Here is a 26,845-nt window from a genome sequence, read left to right on the forward strand (position 1 = left end):
ATTAATGTTGAAGCATATCTATCTACCTACCTCTAGAAGGAAAAAAAAAACTATTATCTAAATGCAGACTGAAACATGCTGTTTTTCACTTTTTCTTTTTCTTTTTTTTTAATTCCAGTCTTCTTGTACAAAATGACTAATATGGAAATGTTTTACAGGATTGCACATGTATAAACTATATTGGATTGCTTACCAATTCAGGGTGGGGAGAAGGGAAGGAGAAAATTTGGAACTTAAAACTTTTTTAAAAACTTAAAAATTGTTTTAACATGTAATTAGGGAAGAAATAAAATATTGTAGAAAAAAGGCAATCCATTTCACAAGCACGTGATGAGAGAAGTATGATTAGACAGCAGTTCGTAGGGAAGAGATCTGAGAGATCTGATGGACTATAGGCTCAACATAAGCTAGCCAGTGTGAAGGGGCAACCAATTTAGCTAACTTAGCTAATGTGACCTTTGGCTAAATCAAGAGAGTCTGAGCATCCAGAGATTGCCAGTCCCTCTGTATTCGTCCCTGGCCAAACCACATTGGAAGTGTTATGCTCAGTCTGGGACTGCATAAGTTTAGGGAAAAGATGGACATCATCCAGGAGAAGGCAAAAGACTGTCAAAGACCTCAAGTCTATATCATATAAGGAGAAACTGGTGGATCTGGGCCTGCTTCACCTTGAGAAGAGAGGCTTCGGGAGGATCTAACAGATGACTTTCAATGGCTGAAGGACTTTTACTCCAATTGGTTCTGTAAGATTGAATCAGGAATAAGGGGGGGAAGTTGCAAAGAAGGAACATTTTGATGCGATTTCAGGAAAACCAAAAGTTGCAAAACTTGAAATCAAGAGCTATTCAACAGGGGAAGTAATGGGTTTGTTGCTTCGACTTCCTAGAATTTCTAGCTTCCTTCAAAGCTCAGCTTAAGAGCTATATGCTTTTCTTATCTGTCCTCCTCCCCACCTCTACCAAATGCTGGTGACCCCCTTTCCCAAATTATCTTAAATTGATACCTAACATTTATATAGCTCTTACTACGTGCAAGGCACTGTGTTAAGCGCTTAATAATATTTATTTCATTTGATGCTCACAACCCTTGGAGATAGGTGCAATTATCACCCCCATTTTACAGATGACTAAACTGAGGCAAACAGAGCTTAAGTGACTTGTTCAATGTTACACAGCCAGTAAGTATCTGAGGCCCAATTTTAATTCAGGTCTTTCTGACTTCCAGCCCATTGTTCTATCCACTGAGTTAGCTGCCCACAATAATTTGATTTTGACTATATTTTGCATTCTTTATGTACCCATCTTGTTTCCCCACAGAATGCAAATTCTCTGAGGACAAGGTCTATTTCATTTTATGCATTTGCATCACAGAACCCAGCAGACAATACTTAATAAATGCTCATTGGTTAATTTATTGCCTGATTTTTCCACCTCTTGAGATCTTTTAATAAAATCTGGAAGACCACTTGGTCTCTGAAACATAAATATGCTACCAGGAAGTGTCCAATAGCATTCAGTTAGTCTGCCATCTGTACAGATCCTGTCTGTTCATGAAGGACTTGGGTACTAGGTAGATTGGAGTGGCAGAGATTCCAAGTTGGGAAGACTTGAATTTGAATCTGCCGTAGATACTTAAGAGCCGAGTGGCTGATCCTGAGCAAGTCAAAAACCCTCCTGTCCTTCCATTTCCTTATCTGTAGCACAGGTTTGTTGTGAGGATCAAAATTAAATGAGATGCTGTTCTGATTTTTCTCTCCCAACCTTATTCATATGGAAATATGTAAAAAAAAAATGAATGTACACATATAACCTAAAAAAAATACAAAAAGGAAACAAACACAAAAGCTTGTTCTGCATTCCATGTGCCATAATAATCTCTGTTCATTTTGAATCACAAATCATCTACCCCCAAAATAAAAATCTTCTATCTGGAGACATCGTTCTGCTTTTAGTCTTGAGATCTGTTTTGTTCTCCATTCAAAGGACATTAAGTGATGATAAAGCTTTGAAAAAAGTTAATAATAATAATAATGATAATAAATTAAATAGGAAAATATATGTATAAGACTTTGCAAATCAAAAAGTATTATAAAAAGCATGATGATGACATAATTCATAACAAAGTGGGGGAATTATCCAATTAACCGATACTTATTGATTATTCGCTATGTGATTGATGCTTCACTAGGTACTACTGGGGGACACGAAAAGTACAATGTGAGATGGGACTCTGACCATAGGGAGCTTATAATCTGGCTGGAGAGAAAAGCTGAACAGACTCGCACAACTTCCTGGGGCAGATGTCAACCTCTGCATGGCATTGGCTCTAGGTTCCCCTGGCAGCACGTCAGTGCCCTCCTGACCTGAGAATATGGGACACATTCCCTCTCTGATATCTGATTCCACTATCAGTTTCTGGCTTTCAGGAACACACAAGACTTCTGGGAAAAGAATGGCAAATGGGCAAGTCTATAGCCCTGCTGGAAATCATAGCAGCTGTTCCTGAAGATGAAGTCCCAAGCATTGCTCAATAACACTGGCATTCATGAGCCTGGCCCAGAGCCTGCTGGGAGTCAGAACAACCAGCCCATTGTGGATGGAACTTGAACCATCAATGATGTAGCAGAACTTGGGACTTGGGGAAAGAAACACGCAGACTTACCTAGGAATTCTAGTTTCTCTTGCAGTCTATCGGGGGGGGGGGGGGGAAGAGAACCAAAATCTAAGGGTCTGTGTTCAAATCCTGCCTTTGGGCTTATTAGTTATGTGACTCTTGGCCTCAGTTTCCCCATCTGTAAAATGGAGGGGTTGGATTCAATAGCTGTGAGGTCCTTTTCAGCTCCTAATTTATTATCCTGGCATCTTTCATTGATTGTCCCTCTTGCCTGGTACTCTCTCCCTTCTCATCTCTGCCTCCCAGCTTTCATAGGGTGTTTTAAGTCCCATCTAAAATCCCACCTTTTACAGGAAGTCTTCCTCAACTCCTCTGAATGCTAGTGCCTTCCCTCTCTTGGCTACTTCCTATTTTTCCTGTACATATCTTGTTTTGTACATATTTGCTTGCGTTTTGTCTCTCCCATTAGATTGTAAGCTCCTTGACAGGGACTTTATTTTGTCTCTCTTTTGTATCCCCAAAAGATACAAAATTAAAAGTATACTATGTACTTTTCTCCCCCTGGAGAGTGATCAGCACAGTGCCTGGCACATAATATTATGTATGTATGTGTGTATATATATATGTATATATATATATATATATATATATATATATATATATATATATATATATATATTCCAAGCAATCTATGATTACCTGACTTGGGTTTTAGGAAAGAGACATTAGTATTCTATAGGAGTGGGTTTTTGGGGAGAGTCACAAAAATCAAAGGGCATCTTGCTCTCTCATTTCACAAATGAAAAGATTGAGATCTAGGCTGGTGAAGGTATGTGAAAGAGTCCTGGATGGGGAGTCAAAAAATCTTAGTTTATATCCAGTTTTTGATTCTTGGTATCTGTGAAGTTGGACAAATTAACCTCTCTGTGACTCAATTTCCTCATCTATGAAATAAAGGGGTTTAGCCACAGTGGCTTCCAGGTTCCTCTTGGATTCAGTCTTTTCATGAATAAAATAATCATTTAGTCATCCTTGAATTAAATGATCCCCTAGAGTCCTTTCAGTCAGAGGTGTGTTGAGAAACCTGCTTTCCAGGGGGAGAAAAGTACACATAGTATACCTTTAAGTTTAAAATATTATTATTGTTTTCTTAAGTCTAGACAACCAACAGAACTATAAATCAAGCCCTGATTGGAAATATTTATAAAATATTTCTAAGATGTTAAATTTTCAGTGTGATCATTTACAATAGGCAACTTTTCAGCACTAACCTGAGGCAAGTGTGAGAATTTAAATCAGCAACTCTCTCAGATATACAAATTCAAGAGTCTCTCCCTGGTACCAAAATCTCTCCCATAATGCATTTGCGTGTGGTTGAGGTAGGGATAAAGTTGAGTAGTAGGAAGAGAATATTTACTATGGACTCCAAAAGATCCAACATTTAGGGTCATAGATCATGGGATTATAGAGTAGGTTTGCAGAGAAAGAAACTGAGACAGAGATGAAGTAACTTGCTTCAGGTTAGCCAGGTAGTAAGTAGTAGAAACAGGAATAAAAAGCAGGACTTCTGACATCTGATACCCAATTTCTATGGTACCACACTAGCTTTAAATATTAGCTTCCTAATTGAGTAATAATAGGCAGAGAAAAAGTAAACTATTTTGATTTATTTCATTAAATATTTCCCAATTACATTCAATTTAATATTCATTTTAAAAAATGAATTCTCCATTCTTTCCCTCATACCTGGCCTTCCCCCATCCCTTGAGAAGGTGAGCAATATGATATTGATTATACACATGAAGTTATGCAAAACATATTTCATATTAACCATGTTGCAAAAGAAAACAGAGACAAAACAAGAAAAATAAAGAAAGTGAAAGAAGTATTAAGCAAGTCTTTATTTTCTGGGACAGTTAAGCAATCTCAAGCCTGAAAGGGAAGATTCAACGTGCGAATGAAACACCAAGAGACTCTGTCCAACCTTTGGGAACTTGGCAAGAAATCAATAGATTTCTAATTCCACTTCATTCAACTCAATGATCATATATTCAGCATAGTAATAATATGAATAGGTGTAGTAGAAAAAACACTGGAGTAGGAGGAACTGGGTTTCAATTCTACCACTTATGGTTACCCCTCAAGAAACTTTAGGCAAATCACTTAATCATTCTTTACATGCCTCAGTTTCCTTATCTGTAAAATGGAAAGTTGGACAAGCTAGCTTCTGAGATCCTTTTGATTCTGGTTTTTAAGTTCCTGCTTTGACCCTTTAGGATGCTCTGGGGATAAGAAATGGAGCTGTGATTTCAGTAGTAAGGGAAATTCCCAGATCAGGACACTTATTACCAAAGCAAGTTAGCAAGCATCTCTGAAAGTTCAATTATTGTTTAGGTTGGTTAGTTGATTAAAACACTAAGAGGATTTTTCAGGGTTAGATAGACTTGAGTCAGAGAAAGGACTTGAACCAAAATCAAGTTCTCTATCATGAACTCCACAGGTTCATTGTTATACCATGATATTTCTCTCTTGGCTTTTCTGGGGGCACTGGGCAAACATAGACAAAAAAAAAAAAAAAAAAAAAGGTGTTCTCAAGAAGCTTCCATTCTACCCAATGAATTTTATTGTAATTCAGCAGTTGAAAGAAAGGAGGAGGGCAGCCGTGTTGACAGAGGCTCCTCTTGGATATTGGGCCCCTGAGTCACCCAAAGGACCCTGGCACTTTACCCATATCACCCTCCCTCCACGGGGAGAAAACCTGTTCTACTTACCCCAGCTTGGGGCTATTGATTCTGGCAGCTGCTGATGCCCAGGGCACGCCAACAAAGTGACTGAAATGAAATAGTGATTTATTTGAGGTTTTGGGCAGGGGAAAGAGCCTTGGGTGCCTCCAATTTCACCCCCTGTCTCCCTCCCCAATCCCCACTCAAACCCTCAGCTTTAATTCTCATTAAATTTATTTTAGCCTTTGAAGGATGGAAAAAGGAATAGGAGATTTGGCCTTCCTGTTGAGCTCCCACAACTCTTGTGTCTGACCAGAGTGAGTGAGCCGAAGTAAGGGGGCTTAGAGCCTTCCAGCATTATCTGAGGACATAATTTAGAAATTCAGAAAGACTTTTGTCCCCTTCCTTAATGAAGGGGCAATGAAGCTAGGCCCATTTTCTTAACTCACATTTCAAAGTTACAATTAGAGAAAGATCCAATATAAAATTCAAAGGTGGGGGGCACGGAACTGGGATTAATTATGAAAGCTACTGACTCAGACCTTTATGGTTTACAAAGCAATGGACATGTATTTCCTCATTTGAGCTTTCCAATAACGTGGTGAGGTAGATGCTATGATTATCCCCATTTTGTTGTTGAGTCATTTTAGTCGTGTTGACTCTTTATGGCCCCTTTTGGAGTTTTCTTGGCAAGGATACTGGAAAGGTTTGCCATTTTCTTCTCCAACTCATTTTACAGATGAGGAAACTGAGGCACACAGAGTTAAGACATCTGGGTTTTAGTTCCTATTCTGGCACTGAAGTGTAGAATTTGATAGGATTTCAGGCTTTTAGAGATCTCAGGAATCTTAGAGATCACTCAGTCCAATCACCACTTGTTACCGATGGGAAAGTTGAGGTACAACTTGAGGGAGCAAGTGATTGCTTAAAGTCACACAGGGAGCAAATAACAGAGGCAAGGTTTGAACTTGAGTTTTCTGCTTCCCTTCTGAGATTCTACTCTGTTACCCTGACACCCTGAACTTTAAAATGTACTTTTGGGGGGATAAATTTATATAAGGAATCATAGAACTCGAAAGAATCTCAGAAGTCACCTCATTTCTTGTTTTATAGATGAGGAAATTGAGGCAGATTTAAGTGTCTTGCCCAGGGTAACAATGCCTGTAAGTATCTGAGGCCAGATTGGAACTCACCAAGATCAGGAAACTGAGGCTTGAGGAATGATAGGATCAGAGGTGAGACTTGAAAGGGACATTACAAATCAGTGAACCCATTCTACCTTACTGTACCAACAAGAACATTGAGAAACGAATACATTTTATGACTTATTTATGGACACAGATTATCTCTCTCTGGATCTTACTGCCATAAACTACCTATCTTTTTATTTGTCTTATTTTTATTTAAATAATACTTTTTAATGTAAAAATAATTTTTTAAAAATATTTAAACTGGCTGCCTTTCCTTAAGGGTCTCAGATATGAAAGTATACCTGTGTGATCCTAAACAAAATACTTTTCTGAATCTTGATTTTGGACAATACGGCTTACTCCTCGGGCCCAGGGCTGGATTTGGAGTTTGAGGACCTTAGTTTGAAATGTAGTCGTGCCATTTATTATCTCTGTGACCCCTAAATGGCAAGTCCCAAACTTCTGTGGAAAATCAGGTTAACAATAGCACCTACCTCCCAAGGGGGCTGTGAAAGTCCAGTAAGACAATACCCATCAAGTTAAAGTGCCTGGCACATAGTAGGCACTATAGAAACGTTAGCCATTTGTCATTTGTAAAACTGGGGAGGGGCAGAGAAGGGGGTGTTTAAACTTGATGGTCTCCACAGTCTCTTCCAGCTTTAAATCTATGATTCCTTGAGCTTATTCGGGCTTCATATAGAGGATCCCATGGATCTCATGAAATAGCCTTGGGATTTTTCAGGCAACAAACCCAGGCCAGGAAGATAACTTTAAGAAATCCTGTAGTTGGTTTGGGGGTAAACAAGATTAGCTTCCTAATAGCAGCCCCTGGCAGCCATCCTGGGCTGCCTTTGCTAACCCAAGTAAACATCTCGATGATGCAGGGAGGTGGGGGAGGAGGGCAAGGGGACTTAAAAAGCTATTCTGCTCCTGCCAAGAAACACACACAGCCTCATAAAGGCAGTACTGACCCTGTGCCTCTCTGGGAGAACAGAATTATTATTCTTTTTCCATGCAGCTTAACTTTCATAATGCTCTTCAATGTTGGGAGATTAGTTGGGCCCATTGCCAAGGAACCAAAGGAACACAAGCAGCTTTTAAGGTGTTAGACATCCCCAAAGCACACAGCTACTTACAGGAAAGGGGGCTGAGGGGCAGGGTACTGGGAGACTGAATGCCCTTAGCATTTTTATAAAGGCATAACGATAGTAACTCGCTGTTCTTTGGGGTCTTATGTTAACCCTTGGAGGCAAAGGCTATGTGTGTTACTGGTCCCATTTGATAGGTTACCAAAAAACTGGGTCTCAGAACTATTAAGGGGGGGAATCCCTAAAGGTACAGTTCCTAAGTGATCCCAGCTGGAGTCTTCCCAATCCAATCTTCCAAACTCCATCCTAAAACTCAAGGACATGAGTTCCTTCTGCAAGGTCCCTTCCTAAAAAGGGATGACTGCAAAGGAATTCAGGTGTTTTGTTTTGATGGGAGATTGTTCTCCAACCATGGTCCAAGAAGGCGTGAATCCCATATTGCTTCTCTGTCTCAGGGAAAGAGGTGCTCAGAAGACAAGGAACACTGGATCTGTCCCTCTCTTAGCTTCTTCTGTTGGCAGCATGGTCTTGTAGATAGAGACCAAAGACAAGAGTCAGAGCTTCGAGTCCGATGTGGTCTTAGTTATCGCTACCACTGGAACCTCTTTCTTCATTAGATTTCCTGGATGGAAAATTTCTACCTTCCCCAAATCTTTGCCAACAGATAAGCAATCTCAGAAAGCGCTGTCTCCTACACAAAACACATGCATCCACCAAAAAAAGTAAAAAACAAATAAAAAAGTGACCCCCCCACACCAAATAAAATAAAATAAAAATATAAAGCTTCACTTACTCGCTAGGTATCGTACCTGAAGTTTCTGCCACTGGAGCGATTCACTTATCAATTCAAGATGAGAGACTTTGCCTCTATAAGGTCAGAGTTAAAATGCAGGATGGTTTACCTTTCCTATTAGTAGTAACTAGAATTTATAGGACACTTTAAGGTTTTACAAAGTAATATACGTGTGTGTGTGTGTGTGTGTAGAGATATAGATTCATTTTAGTTTAAAAACAAATCATGATTATTATTATTAATACCCATTTTACAGATGAGAAGATTGAGAATAAGCAATATGAAACTCCCAAGATCATACAGGGGGCAGATTTGAGCTCACTTTTTGATGACAAATTTAATCTTTTATCCACTACAATGGAAAGAAGAGATTTAATGTGTCTTCAGATCTCACATCTGCCTCATACTGCTCATGAGACTTTGATTAAGTCACTTAAACACTCTCAAAACCTCAGTTTCCCCATCTGAAAGTATGGGCAGGCAGGGCTGGTGAGCTTAGTCATTGTGCTTGGCTGATACAATCCCCATGAGAAAAAAACAAAAAAACAAAAACTGAAGTATCATGAAGTAAAAGGAGGATGTGGAACTAGATGACTTCCCAGGTTCCACCCCAGACTCTTACTAGTTACCTGACTCTTGAGAAGTCACTTAGTCTGTCACAGTCTCAGTTTTCATCTGCTAAATGGGGATAATAATAGCACGGACCTCATAGGGTTGTTTTGAGCATCAAATGAGAGTGGAGTGCTTTGTAAACCTTAAGATATTACATAAGTGTCATTATTACTATTGTTATTATTATTTTATTTCTGCAAATCTATGATCTGAAGTTCTTCTGAGAGCCAGAGACCAAGGCTGAATGGTGGGAATCCCTCACCTCCTCAATGGCAGCATGGCCTCTCCTGAAATTTTTTGAGGGGAGCCAAAAGAGCATAAGAAAGGAAGATAAGAAGATACCACTACACACCTGTCAGATTGGCTAAGATGACAGGAAAAAATAATGATGATTGTTGGAGGGGATGTGGGAAAACTGGGACACTGATGCATTGTTGGTGGAGTTGTGAACCAATCCAACCATTCTGGAGAGTAATCTGGAATTATGCCCAAAAAGTTATCATACTGTGCATACTCTTTAATCCAGCAGTGTTACTACTGGGCTTATATCCCAAAGAGATATTAAAAAAGGGAAAGGGACTTGTATGTGCCAAAATGTTTGTGGCAGCCCTTTTTGTAGTGGCTAGAAACTGGAAACTGAGTGGATGCCCATAAATTAGAGAATGGCTGAATAAATTGTGGTACATGAATATTATGGAATATTACTGTTCTGTAAGAAATGACCAACAGGATGATTTCAGAAAGGCCTGGAGAGACTTACACGAACTGATGCTGAGTGAAATGAGCAGGACCAGGAGATCATTATATACTTCAACAACAATACTATATGATGACCAGTTCTGATGGACCAGGCCATCCTCAGCAACGAGATCAACTAAATCATTTCCAATGGAGCAGTAATGAACTGAACCAGCTATGCCCAGAGAAAGAACTCTGGGAGATGACTAAGAACCATTACATTGAACTCCCAATCCCTATATTTATGCCCATCTGCATTTTGGATTTCCTTCACAGGCTAATTGTACAATATTTCAGAGTCTGATTCTTTTTGTACAGCAAAATAACGTTTTGGTCATGTATACTTATTGTGTATCTAATTTATATTTTAATATATTTAACATCTACTGGTCATCTTGCCATCTGGGGGAGGGGGTAGGGGGTAAGAGGTGAAAAATTGGAACAAGAGGTTTGGCAATTGTTAATGCTGTAAAGTAACCCATGCATATAACCTGTAAATAAAAGGCTATTAAATAAATTTTTAAAAAAGGAAGATAAGGTGAGAGGAGCGAGGAACAAATCCAAGGAGACCTCCAAATTTCGCCCAAGGTGGGCTGTGCATACTAATAATAGAAATAGCTGTAGCTAAATTCCCAGAGCCCTTCAATACATTCTGTAAGGAGGTTATCCCCAATTTACAGATGAGGGCAACCAAGTCTCAGAGAGGGTAACTTGGCTGCAGCCCCTTAACTCATGAGGGTCACAGGCCAGATCCAGGAGGAGGCTCCCTGACTCCACATCCAGGTAACTATTCATTACCCCACACTGCCTCTCTGTGGCTCTCCTATGGTCCCACAGCTGGAGCTGGGATTCGAATCCAGGATTTCCCATCCTAACTCTGGTGCTCCTTCCTTTATTCCCCATGACACTGCTCTGTGGGAACCTCTCTGGGAGCTGGAGCAAAGCCATTCCTTTTTTCTTTTGTTGTAACTGAACCTCCCAGAAATTGGTGAGACTTGAATAACAGAGACTCTTCTGTGTCATTTGCGGGAGTAATAAAGGTGACATTGTGGAAAAGGTGACCTTTCTTTTGAGGGGCTCAGCAAATCTACCTGTTAAACCAAACCTACCTGTCCCACACACAGATTATCCTCAGTGCACCTGGGGAGGGAGATAATGTCTATGAAAGAGCCTGCCTTTGTCCGTCCCCTTCTTCCTCTTCCCCTCGGTGCCATGACAAATGAAAGTTTAATGGGCTACTGTACCTGCTGGTGAAAAAGGGGGCCCCCAAAGCTCCCGGGCCCAAGGAGGTAATTAGTCTCTTTACAAAAAGAGAGAAAATTGCTCAGGTGAAAGACAAGAATAGGTCTGCATTTATTCTTTTCTAAGAAGATCCTATCCCAGCAGCCCCCATGGCACCTGGCTCAGGGAGGAAGGAGACAAGGTCCTTTGCCTCCATTATGCAAGGTACCACTTTGAGGTCTAGAGGGAAGTGATTTAATCCATCATTCAGTGAGTATTTATTAAATTAAATATATTTATTATATAAAAATGAAACGATTCCTGCCTTCAAGGAGCTTACACTCTATCAGAGAAAAGTACCGGATTTATATGATTCTATTGTTATTGTTGTTCAGCCATGTCTGACTTCCTATGATTATGTTCAGGGATTTTCTTGGCAGATACTGCACCGATTGGTCATTTCCTTCTCCAGTGCATTTGACAGGTGAGGAAACTGAGGCAAGCAGTTATGCAGTTAGTATCTGTGGCTGGATTTGAACTCAGAAAGATGAGTTCCTGCTCTAATCTGGGCACTCTACACTACGGCACCCCTTAGCTGCCTAAAGATCATGGATTAAAAAAAGGAAGCAGTTCCTGCCTTCAAGGAGTTTAGATTCTATAAATGAAAATAACATTTGGGAATCTAAATCTAGATTGGAAAAATCATGTTTTATATATAACTATATAGATATAATTATATATGATATATAGACACAATTGTGATTTTTATCTAGAACTAGAAAATACTGCAGAGGATAATTAGTTCATTTTGCTTATTTTACAAATGAGGAAACTGAGGCAAACAGGGTGGAGTGACTCTCCCAGAGTCACATAGGAGGTAAGATTTGAATTCAGGTCCTTAAATTCAGGATTCTGTATTTTTCCACCCTAACAAGTTTCCACCCTATTATTTAAGTAAATGGAGCAGCTAAGTGGTGAAGCGGGTAGAGCATCTTTCTTGGAGTCAAGAAGACTCATTTTCCTGAGTTCAAATCCAGCCCTCAGACACTTCTTAGCTGTGACTCTGGTCAAGTCACTTCACTTATCTGTCAAATGGGATGGAGAAGGAAATGGCAAACCACTCTGGCAGCTCTGCCAAGAAAACTGGGGTCATGAAGAGTTGAACGCGACTGAAAAATGACTCAACAAAAGCAACAACAAATTAAGCAAATATAAAATTTAAATATGTAAAATATACTTCACATATACAGAGTAATTTTAGGGTAAAGCTTGACATTTAGGATCAGGTAGGAGTTTTGTGTGAGATGGTGATTGAGTTGAGCTTTGAGGAAACTTGGGCATTTTAAGAAGTGGAGGTAAGGAGGAAGTAGATCCCAGGCACTGGAGCAGCTTGTATAAAATCCCCAAAAGTTAGCTATAGAATAGCATGGACGAGGATTGATACTTATGCCATGACTTCAGGGAAAATGGAGAGACTTCATTTCTAGTCCTTGGGCAAGCATCTGGTGACTGGATCAGTGAATCCAAGATGGTGGTGTTGGGGATTTCACAGAGATGCCCTGGGGATGCAAAACCAGCAGGCCATTACTATCCTGACCCTCCCCCCAGTACTGGGGACATTGGTGGCTTTGAAAATACATGCTTTGCACATAGTAGGTCCTCAATTTATAAATACTTGTTGAATGGATAGAGGCAGGAATGAAGATTACAGGACATTTAGTAAAATATTACTAGCTGAAGTGAGGTAGTTGAAAGAATATTTATTGTATTTGAAGTGTTTGGGAATAAAATTTAGGCTTTGAAGTGGTCATCTCTGGATAGTTTCCCCTCCTTGAGTCTCGGTTTCTCTATAAAAATGGAGGAATTGGACTAAAGGATCTCTAAGCTGCTGTCTCCTGGTGATCCACGTTAAGGCACTCTTGCCAAACTTGTACTTGGGGTTTCTGGTGTCAAGTGTATCCATTCGGTTCATTTCAAGAGGTAATTGTTGTGTCTACTGCCTACACAGAGATTAGGTGGATTTTGGTGGGGATAACTACGACTATGGAAATTTGTGGCAGGGGTTAAGTCTCAGTTTCCTCATCTCTAAATAAGGAGGGTTGGACTAGCTGGATATCGAAGCCCATTCCAACTCTACGATTATTTTTGTTTATGTCTACATTTGTCTGTGGCTAACATGGCTTTATCAGTGCCTCAAGGAAGCAGGTGGCGGAGCAGGCTACTCCTTGCTCCTCACTCCCACTTCTAGGCAGTCCCTTTGCAACCATCACTTTGAGGTTCATCCCATCTGTCTCTTCCACCCACCTCAATCTCTCCTCATCTACCGGCTCCTTCATTGCCTCCTACAAACATGGCTGATTCTTTCTTATCCTTAGATTGAAAAAAAATCCTTCATTTGTCCCTGTCATATCTTCAAACTCTCATGCTAAGTTTTTTCTCTTTTCAAGTTAAATTCCTAGGAAAAGATCATCTCTTGTCTCCTTTCCTTTCTTTCTCCCTCCCCTGTCCTTCTCTCTCCTTCTCTCATCTCTCTCCCCTACCCTCCATTCTTTCCCCCTTCTTCTCCTCCTCTTTATTTCCTCCCTTCCCTTCTTCTCCTCTCCTTCCCTTCTATTCCCTTTCCTTTCCTCCTCTCCTTTCCTTCCCACCTTACTTTACAGAATTGAGTGAGAGATCAGAACCAATGGAGTTGAACCCACTTTGTTAACTAACCACCCACAGGGTTTGAATGCAATGGTCTGGGACATCCCCTCTTACCCAGAATCTCCCTCTCACCTGGTCTTGGATGCTAACAATTCCTCTAAGTGCATTTGCACTTTGGTTTGTGATTTCTGTTGTCCCCCCCCCCCCCCCCAGTTGCCTTCCTCCTCTAAAATAGTCTGGCCTCTTAATTCTTAGGAAGAAAAACCAATTAAGTCTCAGTATTGCTTTCAGGTGATCGTTCTCAGCCTTCCCTCCTCCATTTGTAGTGGAGTTCAGATTGACTTCCCTCCCTCCTTTGATCTCATAGAACTTTATAATTTTCTAATATACTTAATGGTTGGACCTGTTATTTCATTAGTGAGTAAACTCTGCCCATGCAGGTGGGCACCTTCTCTGTCAATTATAATCTCAGCTGCCAAGGACCATAAGAAACGGAGTGACTTGCCCAGGATCAGAGAACCCTGATTTTAATCCTGGGATTTGTCTGAGGTGGAGACGGAAGCCAAGTTTTCCTGACTGGCTCTTTAGGTGTCTCTCCTTATCTCAGCTTGAATGAGCCTTATCTCCCCTTTAGTCTTGGGAGCTTAAGGAGGGCAAGAACCCTGCCTTGTCCCTCGTCCTATGATGCACACTTCATCTATTCGGATTTGTCAAAGATTTTGATTTTTTGAGTGTGGGTCTTACTGCAGGTTAGAATCACTTATTGAAACAAGGAATGGAGCTCTGAAACCTATTCTCTGTGTGACCTGGAAAAAGCCATCTTGATGATGATGATGATGATGATCATCATCATCGAATTTATATGGCACCTACTGTGTGCCAGGCACTGTGCTAAGCATTTTACAAATAATTTGTTTGTTCCTTACAACAATCCTGGGGGATGTTAACTATTTTTTTCATCCCCATTTTACAGTTAAGGAAACTGAGGCAATCAGACTCAGATCACACAGCTAGTAAGTGTCTAAACTCAGCTCTTCATGATTGGGATTTTGGAATCCCAATACTACCTCTACTGCATGACCCAACTAGTAAACAATCTAAATCTGTTTCCACATCTGTAAAGTGACAGAGTTTGGACTGGAGATCCTTTGCAGTACTTGTCAGTCTGTAGATGTATGATCCAAACAATGGTTTAAAAATATTAAGGAGCAGCTTAAGAGATTGGAAATTGCCAGTGGTTACCAGCTGATAAATGTCAGGGCTTCCTGCCATAAAATTTCCTCCTTCCCTCTGTAGTTTACACACACACACACACACATACACACACATAATAGGCACTCATTAAAACTGTGTTGGAAGGAATGAATGAAATACTGTATTTATAATGTTTGGTTCGGTTGACACTCTTTTCTGATTCAATCATCTCAGAAAAATGCAGGTCTGGTACTAGTTCCAGTTCAAACTAGTTAATTTGGTGTTTGGGGACTTGGTTCAAGGTTCAGTAAGAAACAATAATATTTGGGTGTAGTTTGGGGCTCAGTTAATTAGCAGTGTTGTTCTGGTATTTAGCATGGTTCAAATCCCAGGTTTAAAATCAGTCAGTGATGGAATTTGTTTGTTTTTAAGTAAGTTGGTCAACGTACCCCTGCCCTACTACCCTTTATATTCTAGGAAATGAGCCCCCCCCAAAAAACAGCCAGATGCTCTCTCTCTCTTCTCTGCCCTTTCAACTTCTTGTTGATGAATCCGATCTAATTTTTGCAGAATTCTATAGCCTAGAAAAGGGATTTCTGGGTAACTAACATAAACAATGCCCATTCCAATTTCTTTTGGTTTTGAGAATTGAGGGCCCATTGTAGGCAATAAACATTAGGGCATAGAATCATAAGGTCATTAATTGAGAACTGAAAGGGGGCTTGTGGACCACCCTTTCATTTTATAGATGAGAAAACTGAGGACCAGAGAAGTCCCTTGCTCAGGGTTATACAACTAGTAAGTGTCTCGGGTATGATTTGAACTCGTCTTCCTGGTACTTCTTGTACTTCCTTGCTGAATTGTATTTTGATCTTATTTTTCTTCTTCAACAAAAGGCTATAAATTTTCTTCTGAATACTAGTACTAGACTTTGAGTCAGGAAGACCCAAGTTCAAATACAGCCTCAGACATTTATTAGCTGTGAAACAAGTGACCTGGAATATCACTGAACTCTCTTTGCCTTAAGCTTCCTCATCTGTAAAATGAGCTGGAGAAGAAAATAACAGACCATTGCAGTATTTTTGCTAAGAAGACCCCAAATGGAGTCATGAAGAGTTGGATGTGACTGAAAAGACTAAATAATATCAGCAAAAATTAGACATAATAATGGCACCTACCTCTAAGGTTGCTGTGAGAAAAGAATGAGTTTGCTTTTGTAAAGCACTTTGCGAACTTTAAAACTCTATATAAATAAAGGTTCATCCACTGGTAACTTCTTCCCATAACCTCCATTTTGAAGGATTCCAGAGCAGAATTTTCAGCTTTTATTGTTGTGTTCCTCCGTTGAAATGCAGCTTTGCTGTGTGACCCTAGGAAAGTCACTTAACCCCAATTGTCTCAGGAAAAAACAAAAGAAATGTAGGCTTCTTGAAGGCAGGCTTTGGCTTACTTTTGCCTAAGACATAGTAAGCACTTAGTAAACATTTGCTGATTGTCTAGATGTAATCATTATCATCATCAGTCGTTATCATTCATTCATTACAATTTAAAAATTTGTAAAGCATTTTACATATAAGATCTCAAGGGAATCCTTCAACAAACTTGGAAGGAAGGTGCCACAGTTATTATCCCCATCTCACAGAAGGAAAGGGACTTGTCCAGGACCCTCAGGACCTCTCAGAGGTGGAACAGGTGCTAAGTAGTTAATTTCTTACATATTCAGGTTGAAATCTGTCCTTATTGATTAGGGTAAGAGAGTATTTAATTTGCTTAAATGTAATTACATTAGATTAAATTCAGTACGTACCTACGATCTACTAAGTATAAATAAGATATCTACTAATCTGACCTCAGACTCTAGCTGTGTGATTGCAAGTCATTTGACCTGAATAAAACTGAAAAAGAAAATGGCAAACCACTCTAATATCTTTGCCAAGAAAACTCCATCATGGGATCATGAAGAGTTGGACATGACTTAATATCTGATCAGATGTTCAAGGAAGGTACTCTCCATGGAATTAAAGATAAAACAAATCACAGGCACTGCGTTCCCAAGAAATTTGCCCCGTGGAGCTTTCACTCTACTGGATTCATCTTCTAATGAACTTCTCAGTGCCGATAGCTCTGTTCCTTCCCAGAGATCACAGCTCCTCCTGCTTGGCGATTTTTGTTCAAGATCAGAGGCACTTGGCTAGAATTTGGGGAATGCAGGGTAGAGTAGACCCTTTCCCCCTAAGATTTTCATGACAGCACCAACACCGCTTATACTATCAAAGACTGAAAGAGCTTAAGCGATTTATCTGACCAAAGTCAAATGGTGGTGGGTGATAGGGACTTTAAAGGGATATTAAATGAAGTCTTACTCAGATACTTCATTGTGTCCCAAGGTGACCTTAGTTCACGAAGTCTATGCCAATGGAACAATCAAGTTTCAGGTATGGGACTAGAGGCTGACAAGAAATTGGGCTGGTTGGGCTTTGCCCTCACCCACCACTTTAGAATGCCTGTTGTCCAAGGTCCATCCTGATGACATTGGGAAAGACACATCATCAGAAAGAGGGCCACAGCCCAAATGTCATCAATACTCATTGATCTGTTGAAACCCCTGCTAGGTCTATGCCATCAAAGAGATCAAGGAAAACAGAAAGGACCCACATTTAGAAGCTCTTTCTGTGGTGACCAAGAACAACTGGAAGCAGAGGGGTGTCCATCTATGGGGAATGGTTGTATGAATTATGGTTATGAATGCAATAGAAAATTATTATCCCATAAGAAAGGATGAAACAGATGTTTTCAGAAGGAATTGAAAAGACTTTTATGTTTTTTTTTTGTCTTGGTTCTGGGTCTGTCTGGTTGGCTAAAGGTCCTTAGAGACCCCCTACCTCCTTCTCCTCTGTATCCCAAGTTGTTCAACAAAGTCTGGAGTCACTTCCCCTTCTCCTTGCCCTTCCCCCCTCCAGTTCCACCCTTGAAAATAAACAAGGTAAGACATTGGGCTGGTTGGGCTTTGCCCTCACCCACCACTTTAGAGTGAGCAAACTGTTGCCTCTCCCATACTTCTCAAGTAGGTGGGGGAGGGAGGCACTCAGGGAGAGGTACCCATTTGTGTGTCCATCACAAATGGGGGGGCCCAGGGAGAGGAGCCAGCGGCAGCCGTGGGGAGGGGGGAGTGTCTCAGACTCAAGAATAGGGTGGAGAGGGAGGTGACAGGTGACAGCTATTAAGAAGAAAACAGGCCTGCTTTGTGGGAACTAAACAGCGGATGTTGGCAGAGAGTACTGCCAGGTAAACAGCATTATGGGACTGCCAGGTGCATTGGCCTCCCTGCCTTTCTGTGGGACCATCCCAGGTTTGGCAAGCTGGAGCCCCTGGGGGGTGGAAGTCAAGGAGATCAGTCTTCCAGTTTGGAATTGGGGTCACTCTCCCAGGCTCTGATGACTTCTGAGAGCATTCCAGCCATTGAGGATGGAGATGGAAAGCCAATGAAAGGACAACAAATTTGGATCCATTTTTTAAAGTTCTAGTTCTCTCTTTCTGGTTGGCTGGTCTTATACCTAACTATAATTTTCTTTATTTTTTATTTTTTAACTACTTTGGGTCCTTTTTACCTGGGCTTATAGTTAACTAGCAAGCAGTAGAAACTTGAGAGTTAAAGTACTACATTGATACTATTTTTCTCCTCAAGAAAGAAGAAAGCAATAAGCGTTTATTTTGCACCTAGAAAGCCAGCCCAGATTCAGGACATCCTGGGTTTGAGACCCTTTTTCAAGCATGTACTGATTGTGTGCGTAATTCAATTCCTCAGTTACTGCTAGAGATTGGAACAAGGTGTAGACTTTCATTGAGAGAGCGAGTTTCCCTTTGGGAGCTCTTTGCAGCCATGAAATCACACATAGGGTCCCATGATAACACGCAGAGGATGCTGGAGAGAAAACAACAGTGGCTTCCCTCAATCACTTCTATTCAGTTAATGTGATATGTACATAACATCAAACAACGTAGAGGGTGATGGAGGAGAGAAGGGAGGTAGATAAAGTGCCCTGGTAAAATTGGAAGAGAGGAGAAGACTCATTCTAAGACTTCTTGGAAGGGCTGACAAGTATCAGCCTTGAAGGAAAATTTGAAAGTTAGTGATGAACCACTGCAAAGTCAAAATGGATTCAAATCCACCCAGATGAGTTCTTTCTCCAAAGAAATGGCTTCTGATCGGCTATACGTCGCCTTCAGGAATAGCTTTGCCACTGGTTCCCTCTGAAGCATTTGCCCCCACTTTTATGCTCTGGCTTCTATAGTGGGGACATATGATGAAGCTGTAAGTGCTACTGCTGTTTCTAATTATGTCCTCCACCCTTCTGTCACTGAGTGACTCAGCCACCTGACTTTCTAAAGAGACCAGATAATTTTGAAGGATAACTAAGAAATATTATGCAAAAAAACAAAGTGAAATTCAGCAAACCATTTTCTCTTCAGCGCTGATCGGCTACCTAGGCTTTCTGCAGGCTAGTGGGAAAGCCATTGATATAGTTGTTCGAAGATTGGATCACAGATTTGGAGATGGCCTTAGAGGCTGACTATTTTAAATCCTTACTTTATAGACTAGGAAACTGAACTCTAGTGGACTGATTTGCCTGAAGTCACCCCAGTAGGAAAGGTCAAAGCCAACATTTGACCCCCAAATCTCTGACTCATCCATCAGATATTTTTCCCATAATATCTCAATGCCTCCCATGATAGTGTCCACTGAAAAGCAGAGTGGTAAGAACAACTTATACAATAATAATATTGTAAAGAGTAAGGGCTTTGAATAACTTAAGAACTTGATCAGGAAATAACTAACCACAATTCCAGAGGATGGATGATGAGGTATGCTACCCATCTCTTGACAGGAAAGGGACTCAGGGTGATGAATAAATAGGCGTTTTTGGACACCGTCAATGGAGGAATTTATTTTGTTTGACTTTGTACATTTGTTAACAAAGGATTTTTATTTTGTTTTTTGAGAGGGGATAAAGTTGTGGGAGAGAGAGACACACAGACAGAAAAAGAGAAAGAAACAAAGACAGAAAGAGAAGCAAAGAGAGACAGAAACAGAGAGCAAAGACACAGAGACAAAGATATATAGAGACAGAGACACAGATAAAGAAAAGAAACAGACACCGACAGACAGAGAGACACACAGAGACAGACAGAGAAAAAGAGAAAGAAAGACAGATGCAGAGGTGTAGAGAGAGACAGAGAGAGAGACAGACAAACGGAGCAAGATAGAGAGAAACAGAGTGACAGACAGCAAAGACAGACAGAGATATATAGACAAAGAGACAGAGAGATGAAAGAGACAGAGAAATAGAGAGAGAGAGAGAGAGAGAGAAGCAGCAGCAGAGGTATAGAGAAAGAGAAACAGAGACAAAGACAGAGACATAGAGAGACGAAGTATTAGCTGGAAAAATGCAAAAAAAAAAAATTGCCTTCTAAGACAAGAAAGTTCCTAACCTTCTGTCACTTAATACTTTTATGACTTTGGACAAATCACAACCTTTTTGGGTCTGTTTTCTCACATATACAATAAGAATCATAATACTTTGCTCAAGGCAGCTAGCCAGTACTGTGGCTAAAATACTGGTCCTGAAGTCAAGAAGACTTAAGTTCAAAACCAGCCACAAATACTGGTGGCTGGCTATGACCCCAGCCAAAACAGCAGTACAGGATTTCAGAGTTAGAAAGGCCCTCGATGTCCAGCTAGTTTACATACCCAGTAAGTGGGCAGAAGCAGGATGACCATTTGCTGGGTATGTTGCAGTGGAGATAATTGTGCCTCTGCCTAAAGTCTCCTAGTGAGAAGGGACCCCATCACCAGGACAGTTCCAATTGATAAAAAGTTTTTTCCCTCCTAAAATATAGTCTAATTGGTCTCTCCCTGCTCCTGGTTCTTCACTGGGATGTAAACTAGAATGTTGTTTTTCTTTAACCTTTCAAAAAAAAAAAAATGAAGAAAGCTCTTCTGCCCCATGGGTCTTCCCTTCTTCAGACTAAATATCCATTCATGGATCATAGCAAAGATACACATAGCATTCAGGCTCCACATTCAACAACTAAGATTTCTACTCTCTCAAATCCATTCACTGCAACTCAGGCTTAACCACACATACTTCTGCCATGAAAAGCAACTTCAGGAAGCTTGATCACTATTTTTTATAAGTCCCAAGGGGACTATCGCTCATGACACAGAAATGGTGAACTTGCTTCAGTATTTCCCACAGCTATAATCCCTCCTTCTAATAACCTCTAGCCATAAAGACCACAAATAGTAGCCCCAAGATGGATTGTAGAGTTCCCTTCAGGATGGCTGTAGGGAAATGAATTCTTCAAGACCATCCCTCAATCTATATCACTGGGAGAAGGACCCACAATTAAGGAAATCTTGGATCTTTTTTAAAAACATATTTCCACATTCCTCACGTAGTATAAGAAAAATCAGATCAAAGGAGAAAAAACCATGAGAAAGAAAAAACAAACAAACAACAAAAAAGATAAAAATACTATCCTTTGATCCACATTCAGTCTCCATAGTTTTCTCTCTGGACGTGAATAACATTTGTCAAGTCTATTGGAATTGCCTTGAAATGCCATATCATTAAGAAGAGCCAAGCAATCATCATAGAATCTTGTTACTGTGTACAATGTTTTCCAGTTTCTTCTCACTTCAGTCAGCAAGAGTTCATGTCAGTCTTTCCAGACTTTTCTGAAATCAGCTGCTCACCATTTCTTATAAAACAATAGTATTCCATAGCATTCGTATACCATAATTTACCAGCCATTCCCCAAGTGATGAGCAGCCACTCGATTTCCAGTTCCTTGCCAGAACGGTTACAATCATTTTTGCGCATGTTCTTTCCCTCCTTTATGACCTCTTTGGGATATAGACCCAGTAGAGACACTGCTGAATCAAAGGGTATGCATAGATTTTCAGTCCTTTGGGCGTAGTTCCAGTCTTCTCTCCTGAATGGTTGGATCATTTCACAAGTCCACCCCCCATGCATTAGGAAGTCATAGGTCTTATTGAAGTATCAAACTAACAAAAGTACCTTATAACTGTACAACTTGTGATACAGTGGCAAGTCTGCTGGATTTGGATAATAACACTGGTAACTAGTATTTATATAGTACTTTACAATTTGCAAAATACTTTACAAAGCTTATACTATTTGATCCTTTTAACAATCCTATGAAATTAATATTATCATTCCCATTTTACAGATGAGGAAGAAGAGGTCAAATGAATAGCACATCTTCTAAACCACTGTGATAGGATAGGAATTCAAGTCTTTCTTTCCCATTCAGTCTAGTACTCTATCTGCTATACTACCTACTTGTTGCTGAGATCCTGGTTCAAATTCCTATTCTTCTACTTACTCTTAAGTATGACCTTGAATAAATCACTTTACAGTTTCTACAGGACAAAGAGTTTAGTTAAGAAGACTTTGAATGTCCCTTTCAGCTGTAAATCCTTAACTCTGCAAGATAAAGCATAAGATTAGTAAGGTCAAGGAAAAGAAGCAAGAGATGTGTAATAGGGTGCTGGTGAGGGGGAATGACATTCACAAAGAGTATGCATAAAAGTTCTCTGGTAGATCTATTAAGAAGACTAATAGAACCAAGGATGTCACTTCCAACAAGTATAGAAAGGAAAGCATGATACATTTTGTAGTGACCTTCATCGCAAGTTTAATATTTGTATTTCTGCCCAAAGTCAGATGGCTTTTAGCTATCCTTAAAGTGCATAGAGTTAGATTATATCTGCTTAATATCTGGTGCTATTCAATCCCTACTCACCCTTATGCCATCATCACCTATTTCTGCCTGTCTCATTTTTTTGGGAACAGACTCCTATTGCCATTACACATCTTGACCAATCACACCAGGTCTTAGGGATGTTGATGAGGTAGAATGTGCCAGCTTGCAATGGGTTCTTTACCTCATTTTGATAATGACCCATGCTTAGTGCATTTGTGAATAAAGAAAGATCCGAGGTTATGGGTTTTATGGTTCCTTTCTATGAAATTTATCTCCTCTGAATCTGTGGAAATCTTTGTTGTTGGGTTGTTTCAATTGTGTCTGACTCTCCACGACCCCATTTGGGGTTTTCTTAGCAAAGATACTAGAGTGGTTTGTCATTTCCTTCTCCAGCTCATTTTACAGATAAAGAAACGAGGCAGACAGGGTGAAGTGACTTTCCCAAGATCACACAGTTAATTTAATGTCTGAGGCTGAATTTGAATTCAAAAGATGTCTTTCAGGGAGAAATCTTTCTGATTTCAAGTCCAGTGCTCTATCTACTATGACTCCTAGTTTCCCCAAACAAGTGGAATCTTCATTACTTTTCTTTTTCTAAATTATAGCCCATCTCTATGGGCTTATCTATGATGGATAAATATAGTTTTCTTCCTCTGCTTTCCTTACTTTTCAGGGTAAAGACCAATTAGTTAGATTTGATTTCAGGAAAATCCTATTTTTTTTTAATCTGCACTCCATCCCTGGCCAGGAACTTCTCAGAAATTTACCTTTTTTCAAGGACCATTTCGGAGATTATGTATGCCAGAAAACTTTCCTCAGTTTCTTCTATCAGTCTTCATATATAGCATGATCTCAAGATCTGTCAATATCCTGGACACCCTCCTCTGGATACTCTCCTGATTCTCCTTGTTCTTCCAAAATGTGGAACCCAGAATGGAACACAATACTGTAGGTGTGACTGGGTAAAAGTGGAGACAGAGGGATTATTCCCTCCCTCATACTTGATCCTATACCTCACAATATAATCTAAGAATTTATTAGCTTTGGGGCTTGCCAAAATGCCTTGTTGACTCATCTTGAGCTTGCAATCCACAAAAATCTTCAGTTGGCTTTTAGATTAGCTTCTGTATATTTATGCTTTCTTTGACTTGGGTTTGTGAGGTTGATTCTTCTTAATTCAACTGAGGAAGTTCTTCCTTACAATAGTTAAAGGGACTCAACTTGTGATTTTATTGGCATGGGGAATTTTTTAGTGAGAAAACTACTGATACAACATGGCACCTTTTCTGTAATTCATAGTCTTAGGGAATTGTTTAGAGCCCTGGTGTTAAGTGACCTGTGAATGGTCATACAACCAAGGTATGTCAAAGGTACATTTAAAATTTGGTCTTCCTGGCTCTTAACTCTCTAACCATTCTCCAAGCTACTTCTGTTCTTTTCTATTCTCTATTCAATTTAACATTCTAGCCTGTCACGATCTTTTCGTGTTTTGATTCTTTCCTGCAGGATATTACTTATACCTCTTGGCTTTTTGTTTTCTGAAAATGTACCATCTTTGCCACTATTTAAATCTCTAATAAAAATATTTAATGGCAAGAGCCAAGGATGGATATCTAGAATTCTCTATGACATATTTCCATATTCCTCATGTAGTATAAGAAAAATCAGATCAAAGGAGAGTCTATGTCTTTCCACCACTGGAAGCTCCTAACCAGTTTTAAATTCATTCAGCTGTACTAATAGATAGCTGATGTCTCTGCAATTTTCTTGCACAAAAGGATAGCATGAGAGACTTTTCCCTATATTTTGCTAAAGCCTATATAAACAGCATTATCCTGATCTGCCAGTCTAGTAACCCTGTCACAAGAAGAAATGAGGTTAGTCTGGTATGACCCTTTCTTAATGAAGCCTTTTTGTGATCAGTGTGTCCTTTTCTAGTTGTTCACTAACCATCTTCTAGTAATATATTCCAGAATTTTGTCAGAAATCAAAGAGAAGATCAACATTTTAAAGCTTACAGACTCTACTCTTTCCTTTAAAAAAAATCAGTATAACACTTGTCTTCCTCCAAACATGTGGCACTTCTCCTGCTTTTCTAGTCTTTCAAATATTACCAACTATGATTCAGAAACCACATCTGCCACTTTTTTCAGTCTTTTTTGTAACTCATCCCATTATTTCTAGTTCTGTCTTCTGCAGTCAAGCAAGATAATTCTAATCTATAGGCAGCTATTGTATTTTTCCTTAAATCTCTTCTCCTAGCTAAACATTCTCAATTCCTTCCACTGGTCATTATATGATACCTTCTCTGGGTACTGATTTGACATGCTCTTGACATGTTCCATATGTTCTTTCCTAGCACATGGTGCCCAGAATAAAATATGATAATCCACATGTCGAGAGAGCACAGGGAACAGAACTAATTAGGTCTCTTATGTGGGCTGCTACTTCATGCAGTCTCCCTCTTAATGAAGCCCAGGATAGCATAAAAAATATTTCTTACTGACATCACATTTGTATTCACTTAACTTTGAATGGGATATATTCCTTTATGCAATGTTAGTTTCTTGAAAACAGGAACTCTATGGGGTACCTGGAAAGCAGGAAGTGCTTAGTAAACAATTATTGAATCAAACTGAGTTAGACTTATTTCTGCTTCTATTTTTGGAACTGAATTTTTGAAAACCATTGCTCAAAAATATCTCTGAAAGGAGGGTGGGAAGTTACCATGTTGCATCATTGGTCTTTTGGAATCATGAGAAGGCACAGCATTGATTTATCATAGAGTTTCTTTGGCCTCTTAGAGTCCTGTTTTGGTTACTTTAGCAACCACCCCCCTTTTATGGTTATTTTGGGGTCCAATTTTTTCTACCTCTTAAAAAAAGAAGTTATTTTAAAGACAAATTACAAATGTATCTACTGTTCTGTCTTTCTCCCCAGAGAGAGTTCTAATATTCATCTGGACAATAGAAATTACAATATCATATTTCCTTGTCTGGTTTGTCGTCCATTTTTCAAACTCCTTATCTGATTCTTCCTTCTGTTCAGGAGGTTTTTACCAAGTGGAATTGGATCATGTCATTTAAGTTTCCTAGTTTTGTTACTTACTCGTGTGATTTTGAGCAAGTGACTTTCCTCTTCCCATTGTTGGGTTTCTATATCTAAAAAAGGGAAAGGATTAAATTAAATCATAGGATGTTAATTTGAAGGTAGTAGACCAATTTGGAGGGCCTCTCTCTAAGTAACCTTCCAAAATATTTGAGTGTCAAGCTGTTTCCAGACCCTATGATCCTAAATGTTTGCTCTTTTGGACTTTGCCTGAGATGCATGAAAAATACAGCTGCACCATGAAGACACAAAGGAGAGGCAATCAGTCAACTCCAAAGTATCTATTAAACCCTTCTCTGTGCCAGGCAGTAGGCATAGCGGGTAGTAAATTAGATTTGGAGTTAGGAAACCCTGAGTTCAAATCCTTTCTGTAACACGTAAATTTGTGCTATCTTTGAGTCCTTCTGAAGCTGTTTCCTCATCTAGAAAATAGAAATAGTAATACCTGTAGCATCCACATCCCATGGCTTTTGTAAGGCTTAAAAGGTGATCAAAGTGCTTAATAAATAGAGAGAAGTAGACTTTCCATTTCATTGGTAGAGGGAACTTTCTGGGGAAACAAACTCTGTTAATGAAAAACTGGTCCCTTCTCTGCACATTATAATTGTGGAGAATCGGCCATATGCACCTGGAGGTTAAGTGACTTCCCTAGAGCTAGCCACACAGGTAATATAGGTCAGAGACAGGACCTGATCCATATGTTTCAAGGGTCAGGTCCAGCTCTCTAGCCACTACTCCATGCTGCTTCTTATTTTAGAGATGAACGTTGTGGTTATGATATTTTCGCAGGGAAAGGAATCTTTATAAGAAAATTGTGGTCTTGGTAGATCAGGAAGCAAACTTGCTGTCTGCTTTCATCACTCATCTCCCAACCTCTATAATTATATCTATATTACACTCTTGGTTCAATTCAGAAAGTACTGATTAAAGCCCTTACTATGAGATGGCCACTGCGCTAGGAGCTGTGATTGATCCAAAGTTCGAAACAAAGCAAGTCCCGTGTTCAGAGAGCTTACGTTCTACTTGGAGGAAAGAAACATGTCCACAGGCAAGTGAGCATGCGATCAGGAGAGTCAGTTGCACGGGAATACTGAGAAAATCAGGAAAGAGCCTTGAAAAGAGGTAGAGATT

Source organism: Sarcophilus harrisii, chromosome 6 (genome assembly GCF_902635505.1).
Source record: "Sarcophilus harrisii chromosome 6, mSarHar1.11, whole genome shotgun sequence".
Taxonomy (NCBI): Eukaryota; Metazoa; Chordata; class Mammalia; order Dasyuromorphia; family Dasyuridae; genus Sarcophilus; species Sarcophilus harrisii.